Raw genomic sequence first — 18,084 nt, forward strand, 5'->3', positions numbered from 1 at the left:
CTGCAGATCTTTTATCCTGTTTAAACCAATGCGCATGCGTGGACGGCACAGCCGATCGTGAACAATGCGCATGCGCTCAGCAGACGAGAGGCTCTCGGGGATCGGACGCAGGTAGGAGCGGGGCCGCGGGCGGGAACTTAATCACCGGCGTCTGAACCGCGATTAAAGGAAAATTACTATGAGCTCCGTCCACAGTGATCCCGCACATCAGGACAGTCCCAGTCCTTTCCGTCTCTCTCAGCCCCACGATTTACCCGAGCCACGGGGAGTTTACGGCGGTTGAGAACTGGCGGCGCCGCCATTTCTCCGGCGCATGCGCAGCGCTGGGTCCTTGGATGGCGGATAGACAGGTTTCTCCTCCGAGGTGTCTGCTGGGTAAGGTGGCAGCCATGGTTGACGCGCCAGCGTTGTCCCCATAGAGAATGTCCCTAACGCAGCGACCTCCAGCCATGTAAATCCGAGGATCAGTCCGTCGGAACAAAAATGTAGTGTCCAGTTACTCTCGGATGAAGTCTACCTCCCAGTCAGTGAAAATGTCAAATAGTACTGTATAGCATAAAAATATCTGCTGGTCAGCTTTAGTTCTTTCTGGGTAAATAACGATATGAAACACGTTTGTCCTCGATGACAGGTGACTTGTAGCTTTCACATCACAAAAGTGCCACACTCCAATGAGAATAACTACTGCCTACCCCTTCATAGTCATTGGCATTGCCATCGATGGGTTCATCACTGTCAATCAGCTGGGGGGAGCGGATCCCAGTAATTAGAAAATCTCCAGGATCAGACATGTAGTAACAAGTTCACTTTGTAGTGTTGTGGAACATGACCTGAACTTGAAATATACCAAAGGACAGAGACAGATTGAGCCAAGTCACAGGTTGATTGAAGGCCGAAATAGCCCATTCTCATACAGACAGGAATACAGTCAGAGATTTTGTTGGTCAGTCAGGATGCCTGATCCATGCCTTGTTAGAAGATGGGGAGTTCACATATAATCACAGAAACATAAGTCTGCAATTCATTACAGGATGACAACCTCATGCCGACCTACTCTAGAATCTGCCTAGAGTTTCACTACCAAATAGCCCTCTATTATTCTAAGTTCCACGTAGCTGGCATTGCATTCCATGTTCCTGCCACTCTCTGTGTGAAAAACTTACCTCTGGTAGCCCCCTTGTACCTACTTCCAAGCACCTTAAAACTATGCCCCCTCATGTTAGCTAATTCAGCCCTGGGAAAAAAACCTCTGGCTATCCACACGATTAATGCCTCTCATCATCTTATACAACTCTCTCAGGTCACCTCTCATCCTTCATCGCTCTTACTCAGCCTATTATTGTAAGGCATGCTCTCCAATCCAAGCAACATCCTTGTCAATCTCCTCTGCACCCTATTTAAAGTATTTTTTCCTGTAGTGAGGTGATCAGAATTGAACACAGTGCTAAAAGTAGGGTCTAACGAAGGCCTTTTATATCTGTAGTAGTACCTCACCGCTTTGAAGGCCTTCTTAAAAACATTGTCCAGCTGCGTAGCAGCTCTGCATGAACTATTGACACAGATCCCAAGATCTCGCTGCTCCTCCAAACTGCCCAGAGTCCTATCATTAATATTGTATTCTGTCTTCAAATTGGACCTACCGAAATGAACCACCAGGTTGATCTCCATCTGCTTCCCACAGTCACCTGTGGTATATCTCAACTTGAGATGAACTGGGTGATATTCTGATGCCAGAGCTCACATTGAGAGAAGATCTTACAGAAACATGCAAAATTATGATTCAGATAGATAAGATAGAGGCAGGAAAGTTGTTTCCACTGGTAGGTGAGAGTAGAACTAGAGGACATCACTTTAACATTCGGGGCATTTGGGATGGAGAAGAAGATCTGCTTTACCCCGAGAGTTGGGAATTTGTAGATTTCTCTGCCCAATGAAGCAGTGGAGGCTACCTCAGTAAATGCATTTGAGACGAGGTTGGATAGATGTTTGCAAAGTAGGGGAATGAAGGGCGATGGGGAAAAGGCAGGTTGGTGGAGACGGGCCAGATGATTATCATTCTCACCACAGACTAAAATCTCACCTGAAAAACTGTCCTTCACCTATTGATGTCCTTTCAAATATTTTTACAGGTTTGAAATGGCAGAACACTTGTGCATGGGCTGTCTCTTTCCGGATATATAAGGATTGGCCAAATATTTTCTTTGCAAGACCGACACATCTGTTGTCAATCCTTGGAGATGAAGACTTATCTCATCCCAGCTGGAAATGTGTTTTGTGTCTGAAATGAAGTTTTCTATTGTAACTCAGTGTTATCCACAGGAACCGGGGTGCTGAGAACACACCAGCATTTGTTCACTGGAGATCAGTTCTTCAACTGCATTGATTGTACAAGGGATTCAAACATCTGACTTTCTGAATTGCCAGATGATTGATCGCAGTGAGATATCATTCTCCTTCTCTCAGTGTGGGAAGGGATTCACTCACAGCCTACCCACAGACAGGCCAGTGAGTTCACAGTGGGGAGAGGCCATTCACCTACTCTGTGTGAGGGAGGGGAACTAATCCGTCATCCAGTCTGAAGATACATCAGCAAGTTCACACCACAGTGAGATGCTCCACCTGTTCTGACAGCGGGAAGCAATTCATTCTCTCGTTGGTGCTAAATATACATCTGAAAATTCCCCAGTGAGAGGACGGTAACCTGTTTACATGGTGGGAAGGCATTCACACACTCAACCATGCCACAGTGACACCAACGAGTTCACACCGGGGAGAGGACAATCACCTGCTCTGTGTGGGAAAGGATTCACTCAATCATCTCAACTGAATGAACACCAGTGAGTTCACACTGAAAAGTTGCCGTTCACCTGCTTAGACTGTGGGAAGGGATTCACTCGTTCATCCACACTACAGAGACACCAGCGAGTTCACACCGGGGAGAGGCCATTCACTTGCTCTGAATGTGGGAAGGGATTCACTGACTCATCCAAACTTGTGAGGCACTACCGAGTCCACACTGGGGAGAGGCCGTTCACTTGCTCTAAATGTGGGAAAGGATTTGCTCGGTCATCTCAACTGACTGAACATCGGCGAGTTCACACTGGGGAGAAACCGTTCAGCTGCTTTCAATGTGGCAAGGGGTTCACTCAGTCATCTCATCTGAAAGTACATCAGCGAATTCACACTGGGGAGAAACCTTTCAGCTGCTCTGAATGTGGGAAGGGATTCGCTGATTCATACTCCCTTGTGAAGCACTGCCGAATTCACACTGGGGAGAAGCCATTCACGTGCTCTGAATGTGGGAGGGGATTCACTGACTCATCCCACCTTGTGAAGCACAGCCGAATTCACACTGGGGAGAAGCCATTCACATGCTCTGAATGTGGGAAGGGATTCACTCAGTCATCTCATCTGAATGTACATCAACTAATTCACACTGGGGAGAAACTGTTCAGCTGCTCTGAATGTGGGAAGGGATTCGCTGATTCATACTCCCTTGTGAAGCACTACCGAGTTCACACTAGGGAGAAGCCATTCATGTGCTCTGAATGTGGGAAGGGATTCACTGACTCATCCAACCTGGTGAGGCACAGCCGAATTCACACTGGGGAGAAGCTATTCACCTGCTCTGAATGTGGGAAGGGATTCACTGACTCATCCAACCTGGTGAGGCACAGCCGAATTCACACTGGGGAGAAGCTATTCACGTGCTGTGAATGTGGGAAGGGATTCACTGCGTCATCCAACCTGGTGAGGCACAGCCGAATTCACACTGGGGAGAAACCGTTCAGCTGCTCAGATTGTGGAAAGGGATTCACTCGGTCATCAGGCTTGAAAGTTCATCAGCAAGTTCACACTGGGTGATGCCAGTCACCTGTTCTGATTGTGGGAATGAATTCGCTCAGACATCTCAACTGACTGAACATCAACTGCTCAGACTGTGGGAAGGCATTCACACACTTATCCATGCTGCAGAGACAGTGGTGGATTCACCTGCTCAAACTGGGATGGGTTTCCATCAGTCATTCATCCTTGTGTCGCCATATCAAGCTTTGACCCATCGTGAATCGGAGACATCAGTAGCTTGAGAGGATGTAATTCACTCAGGTTCGCCAATGGAGTATTAAAGGCAGTGGTTCAGGGCAGGTTATTTTTGAGCTTTCAGCAGTGGCCACTTCACAGTCAGAATGGATTATCAAGAAAACCTTCATTAGCAGGAGCAAGTGGAGCGGTCGTTGTTGGAGTGGACAGAGTTGGAGCGGAGACTTTGAGGCTTTAATTCTTTGAGGTTTCAGTGGGGAGAGCAGTCAGTAAGAGAAGGCAAAATCATGATGGAGGTAGAATTTTTTTTGCCCCTCTTTACATTTTCTCAGTTGTAACAGTGGAGATGCCAGGCGGGATAGTGGAAAGCTCCTTTGCGGGATGTGGGAAGGCAGGGGACCCTCCTGTGTCCCTGATAACTACACCTGTGAGAAGGGCTTCCAGCTTCAGCTCCGAACAATCCACATTACGGAGTTGGAGCTGGAACTGGATGAACTCCAGATCATTCGGGAGGCTGAAGGGGTGATAGGTAGGACATTTGAGAGGTCGTTGCACCCGAGGTGCACGGCTCAGGGAACTGGGTGACTGTCAGGAAGGGGAAGGGGGAAACAGAGAGTGCAGTTTACCCCTGTGTCCATCCCTCTGAACAACACAGGTATCACTTTAGGTACAGTCAGGGATGAGGGGATGACCTGGCAAAGGAAAGTCACAGCAACAGGGTCTCTGGCACTTAGTCTGGCTCTGAGACTGAGAAGGGAAGGGTGGAGACGAGGTGAGCTGTGGTCAGAGTTGATTCAGCAACAGGGTCTCTGGCACTTAGTCTGGCTCCGAGACTGAGAGGGGAAGGGAGGAGACGAGGTGAGCTGTGGTCAGAGGTGATTCAGCAACAGGGTCTCTGGCACTTAGTCTGGCTCTGAGACTGAGAAGGGAAGGGAGGAGACGAGGTGAGCTGTGGTCAGAGGTGATTCAGCAACAGGGTCTCTGGCACTTAGTCTGGCTCTGAGACTGAGAAGGGAAGGGAGGAGACGAGGTGAGCTGTGGTCAGAGGTGATTCAGCAACAGGGTCTCTGGCACTTAGTCTGGCTCTGAGACTGAGAAGGGAAGGGAGGAGACGAGGTGAGCTGTGGTCAGAGGTGATTCAGCAACAGGGTCTCTGGCACTTAGTCTGGCTCTGAGACTGAGAAGGGAAGGGAGGAGACGAGGTGAGCTGTGGTCAGAGGTGATTCAGCAACAGGGTCTCTGGCACTTAGTCTGGCTCCGAGACTGAGAAGGGAAGGGAGGAGACGAGGTGAGCTGTGGTCAGAGGTGATTCAGCAACAGGGTCTCTGGCACTTAGTCTGGCTCCGAGACTGAGAAGGGAAGGGAGGAGACGAGGTGAGCTGTGGTCAGAGGTGATTCAGCAACAGGGTCTCTGGCACTTAGTCTGGCTCTGAGACTGAGAAGGGAAGGGAGGAGACGAGGTGAGCTGTGGTCAGAGGTGATTCAGCAACAGGGTCTCTGGCACTTAGTCTGGCTCTGAGACTGAGAAGGGAAGGGAGGAGACGAGGTGAGCTGTGGTGATACGTGGCTTGTTAGCTCAGGGAACTGACAGGATGTTCAGTAGGTGAGAATGAAATTCCAGGATGGTGTGTTCCATCAGGAGGGTGGACAGTGAAGGTCGTGGTCCATGTGGGTAACAATGAGATGGGCTGGTAGAGTAACGAGGTTCTGTAAAGGGAGTTCAGGGAGTGAGGTGCTAATTTAAAGGGCAGCTCCTCCAGTCCTGTGATCTCAGGACTGCCATCTGTGTGATGTGGCAGGAATCAGAAGATTATACAGTTTAACACGTGGCTAAAGAGTTGGTGCAGGAGGGAGGGTATAAGATTTTTGGATCATTCGAGCTGGTGAGGATTGCTGTGTAGAGAGGAATGTGAGTGTGTTGGTGGGGAGAGCACGTCGTTGATGCAGTGTGACTGGGCACACAGGTCTCTCTCTCACGCTGTCTCTCTTTTTCTCTGTCTCTCACACACACACAAACACATCAGTGGAGTGGGAGGGACGGGAGTGAGAAGGGAAAAGCGGAATGAAGAGGATGGAGTTAGGACTTCTTCACAAAGTCCCAGACTCACGCAACCCTCCCCCTCTGGAATTGGTCCCATTCCCTCCCCCAGGCTGGGGGTGAGCGTTAAGTTGCCTTGTCAACAAGAAAAGGAATTGTTCGATAACATCTGGTTAACACACTTTGATAATAAATTTACTTTGAACTTGAACATTGAAATGTACTGTTTGTGAAACGTGTACTGATGAGAAATGGTCTCAGTGAAGGTCCGAGAGTGGAAATCGAACCGGTGTTCAGTCCCACTGCTCCGTGCCAGACAAGAACCCCTATCGGAGTCTGTCTCATCTGTCTGTGCTTGACACGTCTCACTCTAATGTTTCCTTTTTCTGTACCTGTCCCAGTGTCTTTTATTTTTCTCCTCAACCCCATTCCCTGCCTTCTCCCCATGACCTTTGACACCTTTACTGATCAAGCACTGATCAGCCTCTGTTTTAAATAAACCCGATGACTTGGCCTCTGAGCCGTCCGTGGCAATGAATTCCACAGCTCCCTCATCTCTCCAAATGCATGCTGTCTGGGATTAGACATTGTGACGCAGAAGGTTAAAAATGGCACCTGTCTACTCTCTCTATCCCTCTTGTAATCTGATCCAGCTCTTTCCGGTCACACTGAGCCTCCTCCACTCCAGGGAAAACAGCCCAGGTTTGTCCGAACTCTCCTTACACATTAGCTCAGACAACATCCTGGTGAACCTCTTCGTTGGTGCCCTGAACACCAGCGGCATAACAGGCTTTGAGTAGTACATGGTGGGTTGTTGATTAGTAACAGTGTCGAAGCTGACGTGGAGAAAGCAGCAGTCTGGAGTTTAGAGGGAAATTCGAGTGGTGGAGAAGACTCAATGTACGGAATGAGTATTTCATTTCCTACGACGAGCGGTGTAGTGGTGAGATGGCGAAGCGATGCGGAGGAAGCTGCGGGTGCAGGTAAGAGTGAGTGTCCAGGTAGGAGATGGTGTTCAGCAGCTTTTCACTCCGTCTTCCAAACCAACAACAACTAACACCGAGTGGATCGATCATAAGCGCTTTTATATTTACTGGCAGAAGGGACGATGAGCAATGCACAAGAGCTGGTACTAGCTTTGTCCGAAAACAAAACACAGACAGTGCGGTCACCCCGATGGACACAAGTTCACGGACAGGGTGCACTCCGTTGTCTGCTGAATCACAGCTGCGGGTCTGAACTCAAGTGCTCAGGTACCATGTTGCACGAACATTATTAGCAAAGCTCTCTGACACAACACAGGTTCCAGCTGGTTACAGGCCATTTTGGTGCGACAAGTGAAGTACATTTCCGCAGTGGTGGAGAAGCATTCCTACACCCCTCTCCCTCTGTGAAACCCTTCCAAGCCCTACACCACTCCCCATTTCTGTTAACAACCCCTGTGAAAACACTTCCAACCCCTACACCACTCCCCATTTCTGTTAATACCCTCTGTGAAAACTCTTCCAACTCCTACACCACTCCCCATTTCTGTTAATACCCTCTGTGAAAACCCTTCCAACCCTCACACCATTCCCCATTTCTGTTAACACCCCCTGTGAAAACCCTTCCAACCCCTACACCACTCCCCATTCCTGTTAACCTCCTCTGTGAAAATTCTTCCAACCCTCACACCACTCCCCATTTCTGTTAACACCCCCTGTGAAAACCCTTCCAACTCCTACACCACTCCCCATTTCTGTTAACCTCCTCTGTGAAAACTCTTCCAACCCTCACACCACTCCCCATTTCTGTTAACACCCCCTGTGAAAACCCTTCCAACCCCTACACCACTCCCCATTTCTGTTAACACCCTCTGTGAAAACCCTTCCAACCCCTACACCACTCCCCATTTCTGTTAACACCCTCTGTGAAAACCCTTCCTACCCCTACACCTGTCCCCATTTCTGTTAACAACCCCTGTGAAAACCCTTCCAACCCCTACACCACTCCCCATTTCTGTTAACACCTCATGTGAAAACCCTTCCAATCCCTACACCACTCCCCATTTCTGTTAACACCCTCTGTGTAAACCCCTCCAACCCGTACACCACTCCCCATTTCTGTTAACACCCCCTGTGAAAACACTTCCAACCCATATACCACTCCCCATTTCTGTTAACCTCCTCTGTGCAAACCCTTCGAACCCTCACACCACTCCCCGTTTCTGTTAACACCCCCTGTGAAAACCCTTCCAACCCCTACACCACTCCCCATTTCTGTTAACCTCCTCTGTGAAAACTCTTCCAACCCTCACACCACTCCCCATTTCTGTTAACCTCCTCTGTGAAAACTCTTCCAACCCTCACACCACTCCCCATTTCTGTTAACAACCCCTGTGAAAACCCTTCCAACCCCTACACCACTCCCCATTTCTGTTAACACCCCATGTGAAAACCCTTCCAACCCCTACACCACTCCCCATTTCTGTTCACACCCTCTGTGTAAACCCCTCCAACCCGTACACCACTCCCCATTTCTGTTAACACCCCCTGTGAAAACACTTCCAACCCATATACCACTCCCCATTTCTGTTAACCTCCTCTGTGAAAACTCTTCCAACCCTCACACCACTCCCCATTTCTGTTAACCTCCTCTGTGAAAACTCTTCCAACCCTCACACCACTCCCCATTTCTGTTAACACCCCCTGTGAAAACCCTTCCAACCCCTACACCACTCCCCATTTCTGTTAACACCCTCTGTGAAAACCCTTCCAACCCCTACGCCACTCCCCATTTCTGTTAACACCTTCTGTGAAAACCCTTCCTACCCCTACACCTGTCCCCATTTCTGTTAACAACCCCTGTGAAAACCCTTCCAACCCCTACACCACTCCCCATTTCTGTTAACACCCCATGTGAAAACCCTTCCAACCCCTACACCACTCCCCATTTCTGTTAACACCCTCTGTGTAAACCCCTCCAACCCGTACACCACTCCCCATTTCTGTTAACACCCCCTGTGAAAACCCTTCCAACCCCACCACTCCCCATTTCTGTTAACACCCCCTGTGAAAACACTTCCAACCCATATACCACTCCCCATTTCTGTTAACACCCCCTGTGAAAACACTTCCAACCCCTACACCACTCCACATTTCTGTTAACACCCCCTGTGAAAACCCTTCCAACCCTCACACCATTCCCCATTTCTGTTAACACCCCCTGTGAAAACCCTTCCAACTCCTACACCACTCCCCATTTCTGTTAACCTCCTCTGTGAAAACTCTTCCAACCCTCACACCACTCCCCATTTCTGTTAACCTCCTCTGTGAAAACTCTTCCAACCCTCACACCACTCCCCATTTCTGTTAACACCCCCTGTGAAAACCCTTCCAACCCCTACACCACTCCCCATTTCTGTTAACACCCTCTGTGAAAACCCTTCCAACCCCTACACCACTCCCCATTTCTGTTAACACCCTCTGTGAAAACCCTTCCTACCCCTACACCTGTCCCCATTTCTGTTAACAACCCCTGTGAAAACCCTTCCAACCCCTACACCACTCCCCATTTCTGTTAACACCCTCTGTGTAAACCCCTCCAACCCGTACACCACTCCCCATTTCTGTTAACACCCCCTGTGAAAACACTTCCAACCCATATACCACTCCCCATTTCTGTTAACCTCCTCTGTGCAAACCCTTCGAACCCTCACACCACTCCCCGTTTCTGTTAACACCCCCTGTGAAAACCCTTCCAACCCCTACACCACTCCCCATTTCTGTTAACACCCTCTGTGTAAACCCCTCCAACCCGTACACCACTCCCCATTTCTGTTAACACCCCCTGTGAAAACACTTCCAACCCATATACCACTCCCCATTTCTGTTAACACCCCCTGTGAAAACACTTCCAACCCCTACACCACTCCCCATTTCTGTTAACACCCCCTGTGATAACCCTTCCAACCCTCACACCATTCCCCATTTCTGTTAACACCCCCTGTGAAAACCCTTCCAACTCCTACACCACTCCCCATTTCTGTTAACACCCCATGTGAAAACCCTTCCAACCCCTACACCACTCCCCATTTCTGTTCACACCCTCTGTGTAAACCCCTCCAACCCGTACACCACTCCCCATTTCTGTTAACACCCCCTGTGAAAACACTTCCAACCCATATACCACTCCCCATTTCTGTTAACCTCCTCTGTGAAAACTCTTCCAACCCTCACACCACTCCCCATTTCTGTTAACCTCCTCTGTGAAAACTCTTCCAACCCTCACACCACTCCCCATTTCTGTTAACACCCCCTGTGAAAACCCTTCCAACCCCTACACCACTCCCCATTTCTGTTAACACCCTCTGTGAAAACCCTTCCAACCCCTACGCCACTCCCCATTTCTGTTAACACCTTCTGTGAAAACCCTTCCTACCCCTACACCTGTCCCCATTTCTGTTAACAACCCCTGTGAAAACCCTTCCAACCCCTACACCACTCCCCATTTCTGTTAACACCCCATGTGAAAACCCTTCCAACCCCTACACCACTCCCCATTTCTGTTAACACCCTCTGTGTAAACCCCTCCAACCCGTACACCACTCCCCATTTCTGTTAACACCCCCTGTGAAAACCCTTCCAACCCCACCACTCCCCATTTCTGTTAACACCCCCTGTGAAAACACTTCCAACCCATATACCACTCCCCATTTCTGTTAACACCCCCTGTGAAAACACTTCCAACCCCTACACCACTCCACATTTCTGTTAACACCCCCTGTGAAAACCCTTCCAACCCTCACACCATTCCCCATTTCTGTTAACACCCCCTGTGAAAACCCTTCCAACTCCTACACCACTCCCCATTTCTGTTAACCTCCTCTGTGAAAACTCTTCCAACCCTCACACCACTCCCCATTTCTGTTAACCTCCTCTGTGAAAACTCTTCCAACCCTCACACCACTCCCCATTTCTGTTAACACCCCCTGTGAAAACCCTTCCAACCCCTACACCACTCCCCATTTCTGTTAACACCCTCTGTGAAAACCCTTCCAACCCCTACACCACTCCCCATTTCTGTTAACACCCTCTGTGAAAACCCTTCCTACCCCTACACCTGTCCCCATTTCTGTTAACAACCCCTGTGAAAACCCTTCCAACCCCTACACCACTCCCCATTTCTGTTAACACCCTCTGTGTAAACCCCTCCAACCCGTACACCACTCCCCATTTCTGTTAACACCCCCTGTGAAAACACTTCCAACCCATATACCACTCCCCATTTCTGTTAACCTCCTCTGTGCAAACCCTTCGAACCCTCACACCACTCCCCGTTTCTGTTAACACCCCCTGTGAAAACCCTTCCAACCCCTACACCACTCCCCATTTCTGTTAACACCCTCTGTGTAAACCCCTCCAACCCGTACACCACTCCCCATTTCTGTTAACACCCCCTGTGAAAACACTTCCAACCCATATACCACTCCCCATTTCTGTTAACACCCCCTGTGAAAACACTTCCAACCCCTACACCACTCCCCATTTCTGTTAACACCCCCTGTGATAACCCTTCCAACCCTCACACCATTCCCCATTTCTGTTAACACCCCCTGTGAAAACCCTTCCAACTCCTACACCACTCCCCATTTCTGTTAACCCCCCCTGTGAATACCCTTCCAACCCTCACACCACTCGCCATTTCTGTTAACCTCCTCTGTGAAAACTCTTCCAACCCTCACACCACTCCCCATTTCTGTTAACCTCCTCTGTGAAAACTCTTCCAACCCTCACACCACTCCCCATTTCTGTTAACACCCCCTGTGAAAACCCTTCCAACCCCTACACCACTCCCCATTTCTGTTAACACCCTCTGTGAAAACCCTTCCAACCCCTACACCACTCCCCATTTCTGTTAACACCCTCTGTGAAAACCCTTCCTACCCCTACACCTGTCCCCATTTCTGTTAACAACCCCTGTGAAAACCCTTCCAACCCCTACACCACTCCCCATTTCTGTTAACACCCCATGTGAAAACCCTTCCAACCCCTACACCACTCCCCATTTCTGTTAACACCCACTGTGTAAACCCCTCCAACCCGTACACCACTCCCCATTTCTGTTAACACCCCCTGTGAAAACACTTCCAACCCATATACCACTCCCCATTTCTGTTAACCTCCTCTGTGCAAACCCTTCGAACCCTCACACCACTCCCCGTTTCTGTTAACACCCCCTGTGAAAACCCTTCCAACCCCTACACCACTCCCCATTTCTGTTAACCTCCTCTGTGAAAACTCTTCCAACCCTCACACCACTCCCCATTTCTGTTAACCTCCTCTGTGAAAACTCTTCCAACCCTCACACCACTCCCCATTTCTGTTAACACCCCCTGTGAAAACCCTTCCAACCCCTACACCACTCCCCATTTCTGTTAACACCCTCTGTGAAAACCCTTCCAACCCCTACACCACTCCCCATTTCTGTTAACACCCTCTGTGAAAACCCTTCCTACCCCTACACCTGTCCCCATTTCTGTTAACAACCCCTGTGAAAACCCTTCCAACCCCTACACCACTCCCCATTTCTGTTAACACCCCATGTGAAAACCCTTCCAACCCCTACACCACTCCCCATTTCTGTTAACACCCTCTGTGTAAACCCCTCCAACCCGTACACCACTCCCCATTTCTGTTAACACCCCCTGTGAAAACCCTTCCAACCCCACCACTCCCCATTTCTGTTAACAACCCCTGTGAAAGCCCTTCCAACCCCTACACAACTCCCCATTTCTGTTAACACCCCCTGTGAAAACCCTTCCAACCCCTACACCACTCCCCATTTCTGTTAACACCCTCTGTGAAAACCCTTCCAACCCAGACACTCCCCATTTCTGTTAACACACTCTGTGAAAACCCTTCCAACCCTCACACCACTCCCCATTCCTGTTAACACCTCCGATCCTTGCAGCCCTCACCATCTGTGAAAACCCTTCTGACCCTACACCTATCACCATTCTGTAAACCCGCCTGACCCCTCCGCCACTCGCCATCTCTGTAAAACCCTCCACCGTCCACCCCGGCGCATTCAGGTGACAGCTGACCCGAGAAAGACACCGACCGTGGCAGGTGGCGGGGCTCACAAAACACATTCACACTGGCTGATTTAGTAAACCTATCGATTTGCATGGTGATCTTCACTAAACCTCTTCCTACCTTCCCATCTTTACTTTCCCCCTCCACTTTCTGCTTTCCACAAGGATTCCATTCGTCTCTTCCCACTAATCTCCCTCCTGGAACATATCCTTGCAAGCGAGGGAAGTTCTACACGCTCCCATTTTCTTTCCCTCTCAGCTCCATTCGTCCTTCCAGGTGAGGCAACACTTCACCTGTGAGTCTGTCAGGTTGATCTACTCTACCTGATGCTGCTGGTTCAGCCTCCGCTACGTCAGCGAGGCCCAATGTAGATCGGGAGTCCACTTTGTCAAGTACCTTTGCTCTGTCCACAACAAACGGAATTTCCCAGTCACAAACAGGCGAAAATCTGCAGATGCTGGAAATCCAAGCAACACAGGAGAAATTTTTTCAAGGATTTCATGTTCCCAGGCCACGATCATCTTACTGTCATTGTGGATACCCCGTTCATGTACACCTCCCCCTCCCACCAGGAAAGTCACAGAGCTCTCCGTTTCCTTCTGGACACCAGAGCCAACGAGTTCCCCTCCACCACCACTCTCCTGCTCTTTGTTTCGCTTGTCTTCTTTCTTTGAGCTGAGCTCTACTCTCACTTCTTTCTGTCTCCTTGCAGTGAACTGGTGCTGGTCACGTGTGTGAATGATTTGGAGGGGAATGCAGATCGAACAATTAGTGAGATTGTGGATGACACCAGAACTGGTGTGTGGGCTAAGTGGGGGTTGTCAGAGGTTACAGTGGGATGGAGACCAGCTGGGGAAGTGAGGGTTGTCTGAGGTTACAGTGGGATAGAGACCAGCTGGGGAAGTGAGGGTTGTCTGAGGTTACAGTGGGATGGAGACCAGCTGGGGAAGTGGGCATAGGAGAGCAGCGGAACATTACTGTTACTCAAAAACAGGTCTTCAGGGGGTCAAAAAGACCATCATTCAGATGGAGAGACAGCTTCCCTTGGGGCTCTGGATTCACCAGACAAGACTGGTGCACTATGGTTCAGCTCATCAGGTTGGAGGGAACCAGGAATATAAGGTGTTTCTCCTCCCTCCTGAGCATCAGCTCATCAATTAGGGGAACAATTCGTGGAGCAGCTTCACACCATCCGTCCCAAGCAGAACCTCCCAGTGCCAAACATTTCAATACTGATTCCCATCCCTGTTCTGACATGTCGATCGATGGCCTCCTCTTGTGCCGGGATGAAATCCCCCATCAGGCTGGAGGTGCAACATTTTATATTCGGTCTGAGTACTCCAATCTGATGCATGAATATTGATCTCGCCTTCTGATAGACCAAACCCATCCCCACCCCCGTCTTCCTCTATTCAACACTCTTACTTCTCACCCGCCTATTACATCTGCCGGGTCCCCTCCTCCCTCTCTCTCTCCCCTCTGGTGCACTCTCCTCTCCGACCAGATTATTTCTTCTCCAACCCTTGACCTTTCCCACCCACCTGCCACCTTCCAGCTAGCCTCTTTCCCCTCCCCATATTTTTATTCTGGCTTCTTCTGGGTACATCCAGCACCCAGGGCATGTCCTTTTCTTACTGTTACCATCAGGTAGGAGGTACAGGAGCCTGAAGGCACACACTAGGCGATTCAGGAACAGCTTCTTCCCCTCTGCCATCCGATTCCTGAATGGACACTGTACCCTTGGACACTACCTCACTTTTTAAATATAATGTAGTTCTGTTTTTGCACGTTTTTAAAATCTGTTCAATATAAGCATAGTGTAATTGTTTTATTTATTCATTACTATTATTTTTATTTCATTTATTATTACTACTTTAACAAAAAGAATGTTACTCCTCATGTATGAGAAGGATGTAAGAAATAAAGTGAATTTATTCATCCGGATCGTGGGGCCGAGAGAGAGGGAAAGGACCCGGACTGTCCCGGGATGCGGATCCATGGTGTGTCGGCATCTCACAGTAATTGTCCCTCAGTCGCGGGAAATCTCCGCCCGTGGCGCCGCTCCGACATGCTGCCAGGTCAATCAGCCTTTCGTTTACCGAGCGCAGGCGTGATTTTCGGGAAGGTTTCGACCCTTACGCTTGCCTATGTGATCTCCTGGTCATGGCGAATCCCGGAGGGAACACGGGAGAGTCTGTGAATGTTGGAAATCCAAAGCCACTCACTCAAAACGCTGAAGGAACTCAGCAGCTCAGGCAGCATCTGTGCAAAAGAATAAACTGCCGGCGGTTCGGGACGAGTCCCTTCTTCAGCACTGAGAAGGACGGGGGAAATGCCAGAATCAAAAGGTGTGCAGGATAATCAGAGGGGCAAGGGATTAGCTAGAATGTGATAGTTGAAGCCAGGCGGGTGGGTAAGGTCAAGGGCTGGAGAAGAAAAATCTGATAGCAGCGGAGAGTGACCATAGAACATAGTAATCCACAGCACATTACAGGCGCTTCTGCCCACAATGTTGTGTCCACCATGGATCCTAATTCAGAATTTCCCTACCGTATAGCCCTCTATTTTTAAGCTCCGTGTACGGTACCTATATAAGAGTCTCTTAACAGACCCTGTTGTATCCGCCTCTACCACCTTCACTGGAAATGCGTCCCATGCTCCCTTCTGTGTGTAAAACGTACCTCTGACATCTCCCCTTGTATCTATTTCCAAGCACTTTAAAACGATGCTCCCTCATGTTAGCCGTTTCAACACTGGGAAAAAGCCTCTGGCTATCCACACTATCAAACCCCTCACCATCTTATTCACCTCTGCCAGGTCACCTCTCGTCTTCCGTCGCTCCAAGAAGGAAAGACCAAGTTCACTCAATCTATTCTCATAAGGCATGCTCTCCAATGCAGGCAAGATCTTTGTAACGCTGCTCTGCACTCTCTCTGCAGTATCCACATCCTTCCTGTAGTGAGGCGACCAGAAATGAACAGAGTGCTCCAAGTGGTGTGGAACTAAGGTTTTATATCCCTGTAACATTGCCTCATGGATCTTGAATTCAATCCCACAGTTGATGAAGTCCAACACACCATACACCTTTCTAACAACACGGTCAACCTGCGGAGCAGCTTTGAGCTCCTATTGGACACAGATCCTCCACACTGCCAAGAGTTTCACCATTAATATTTGGTTGGTCAAATTTGAAGAGAGAATTTGCTAACTTGCAGTCCTCTGGTACTTCTCCCGTCCTTGTTGATAATACAAAGATCATCGCCAGAGGCTCTGCAATTTTCTCCCTCTCTTCCCACAGTAGCCTGGGGTAGATCTCACCTGGCCCCAGTGACTGGTCTAATTTAATACCTTTCCAGTGCTCCAGCACGTCCTCCTTCTTAATGTCTGTATGCTCAAGTATTTCAATCCACTGTAAATCATCCCCACAATTGCGAAGGCCCCCTTCCCTGGTGAATACTGAAGCAAACTATTCATTAAGTACCAACGCTACCTGATCTAACTCAGGTATTGCACTCTATTGGTCCTATGATCACATTGCTCATCCTCTTGCTCTTCACAAACTTGGAGAATGCCTTGGTGTTTTCCTTAATCCTGCTCACCAAGGGCTTCTCATGGCCCCTTCTGGCTCTCCTAATTCACACTTACACTCCTTCCAGGTAACCTTGTAATTCTCTAGAAATCCATCTGTACTCAGTTTATTGGAGCTTCCATAAGCTTTTCTGTTCTTCTTAACTAGATTTTCTACATCCTTTGTACACGATGGTTCTTCTACCCCACCGTGTGCTCCCTGCATCAATGAAACATACCTGTGCAGAACGCCATGCCAGTGTTCCCTGAACATTTGCGACATTTCTGCCGTGCATTTCCCTGAAAACACCTGCCCACAATGATTTGCAGGTAGTGATCCTGTGAAGTTCATTGTCATGGCCGGCTCAGAGGCCAAGTCATCGGTTTGTCACGTACCCCGTGACCGGGTTACCGAACCAGCCGAAATGAAAAACACTTTGGAATCTGGTATTACTGTAGCTAATAGTGTTTATTAGTAAACTAAGCAATACAGTACTATAGAAATGCAAATATGTGAAACAGGTTAGCAATGATATGTACAGAAGTGTGGAAATAGGAATCAAAACCAAGCTCTTTCAAAGTCAAGGGGGTAAATAGATAGTCTTACAATGGTGAAGAGATCAGTTCAGTTTAGGTGGAGGGAGAGAGAGAGAGAGAGAGAGACGTTACCATCGAACTGTCCGTTGGCTTCCTGTCCTGTTGTGGTCCTCGACTATGACCATGTACGACCGTTCTTCAGTGGTGGACCTGTCACCCAGGCAAGGGTGGACACACAAACAAGCCCCCACCGGTCGCACCTTTCACACACTGTGAGCTCCTGATCGATCCTCCAAACCCCCACCTTCACATGGGTGCACAACGCTCTTTCAGTGTCCCGTGGTGTGTCTGCCTGTGTCTCAGCAGAGCTGCTTTTTATCATCACTTGCTGGACACCGGCTGTCCATCAAACCGGCTCCGCCTTGCTGTCTCTGCAAGAATCTTACAAGCAGGCAAAAGTGTCCTTGGAGCAAAGGCAAACAATCAGCCAAGGAGCCATAATATTAAATCATGTCTCTCATCGGCGCTGGGCGCATCCCCCCCCCCCCCCCACCCCCCTTCTCTCTCTCTCTCTCTCTCTCTCTCTCTCTCTCTCTCATTAGCAGCATAGTTCACAGGGGGGTCAACTCTCGACCCCATTTCATCTTGGTTTGCTCGTCACAGGTTTTATTTAAAACATAAGTTAATCAGTGCATGATTATTAAGGATGTCAAAGGTTATGGGGAGAAGACGGGAGAAAGTGGTTGAAAGGGGAAATGAAAGACACTGGGACAGGTACAGAGAGAGGAAACATTAGAGGGAGATGTGTCAAGCTCAGACAGATGA

General features: G+C 49.2%; 1 pseudogene; it reads left to right on the forward strand.

Annotated features, from left to right (window-relative positions):
* On the forward strand, positions 1-3,864 carry LOC140720145 (uncharacterized; annotated as a pseudogene).
* Positions 3,865-18,084: the final 14,220 nt, after the last annotated feature.

This window comes from Hemitrygon akajei, unplaced genomic scaffold (genome assembly GCF_048418815.1).
Source record: "Hemitrygon akajei unplaced genomic scaffold, sHemAka1.3 Scf000037, whole genome shotgun sequence".
Classification (NCBI taxonomy): domain Eukaryota; kingdom Metazoa; phylum Chordata; class Chondrichthyes; order Myliobatiformes; family Dasyatidae; genus Hemitrygon; species Hemitrygon akajei.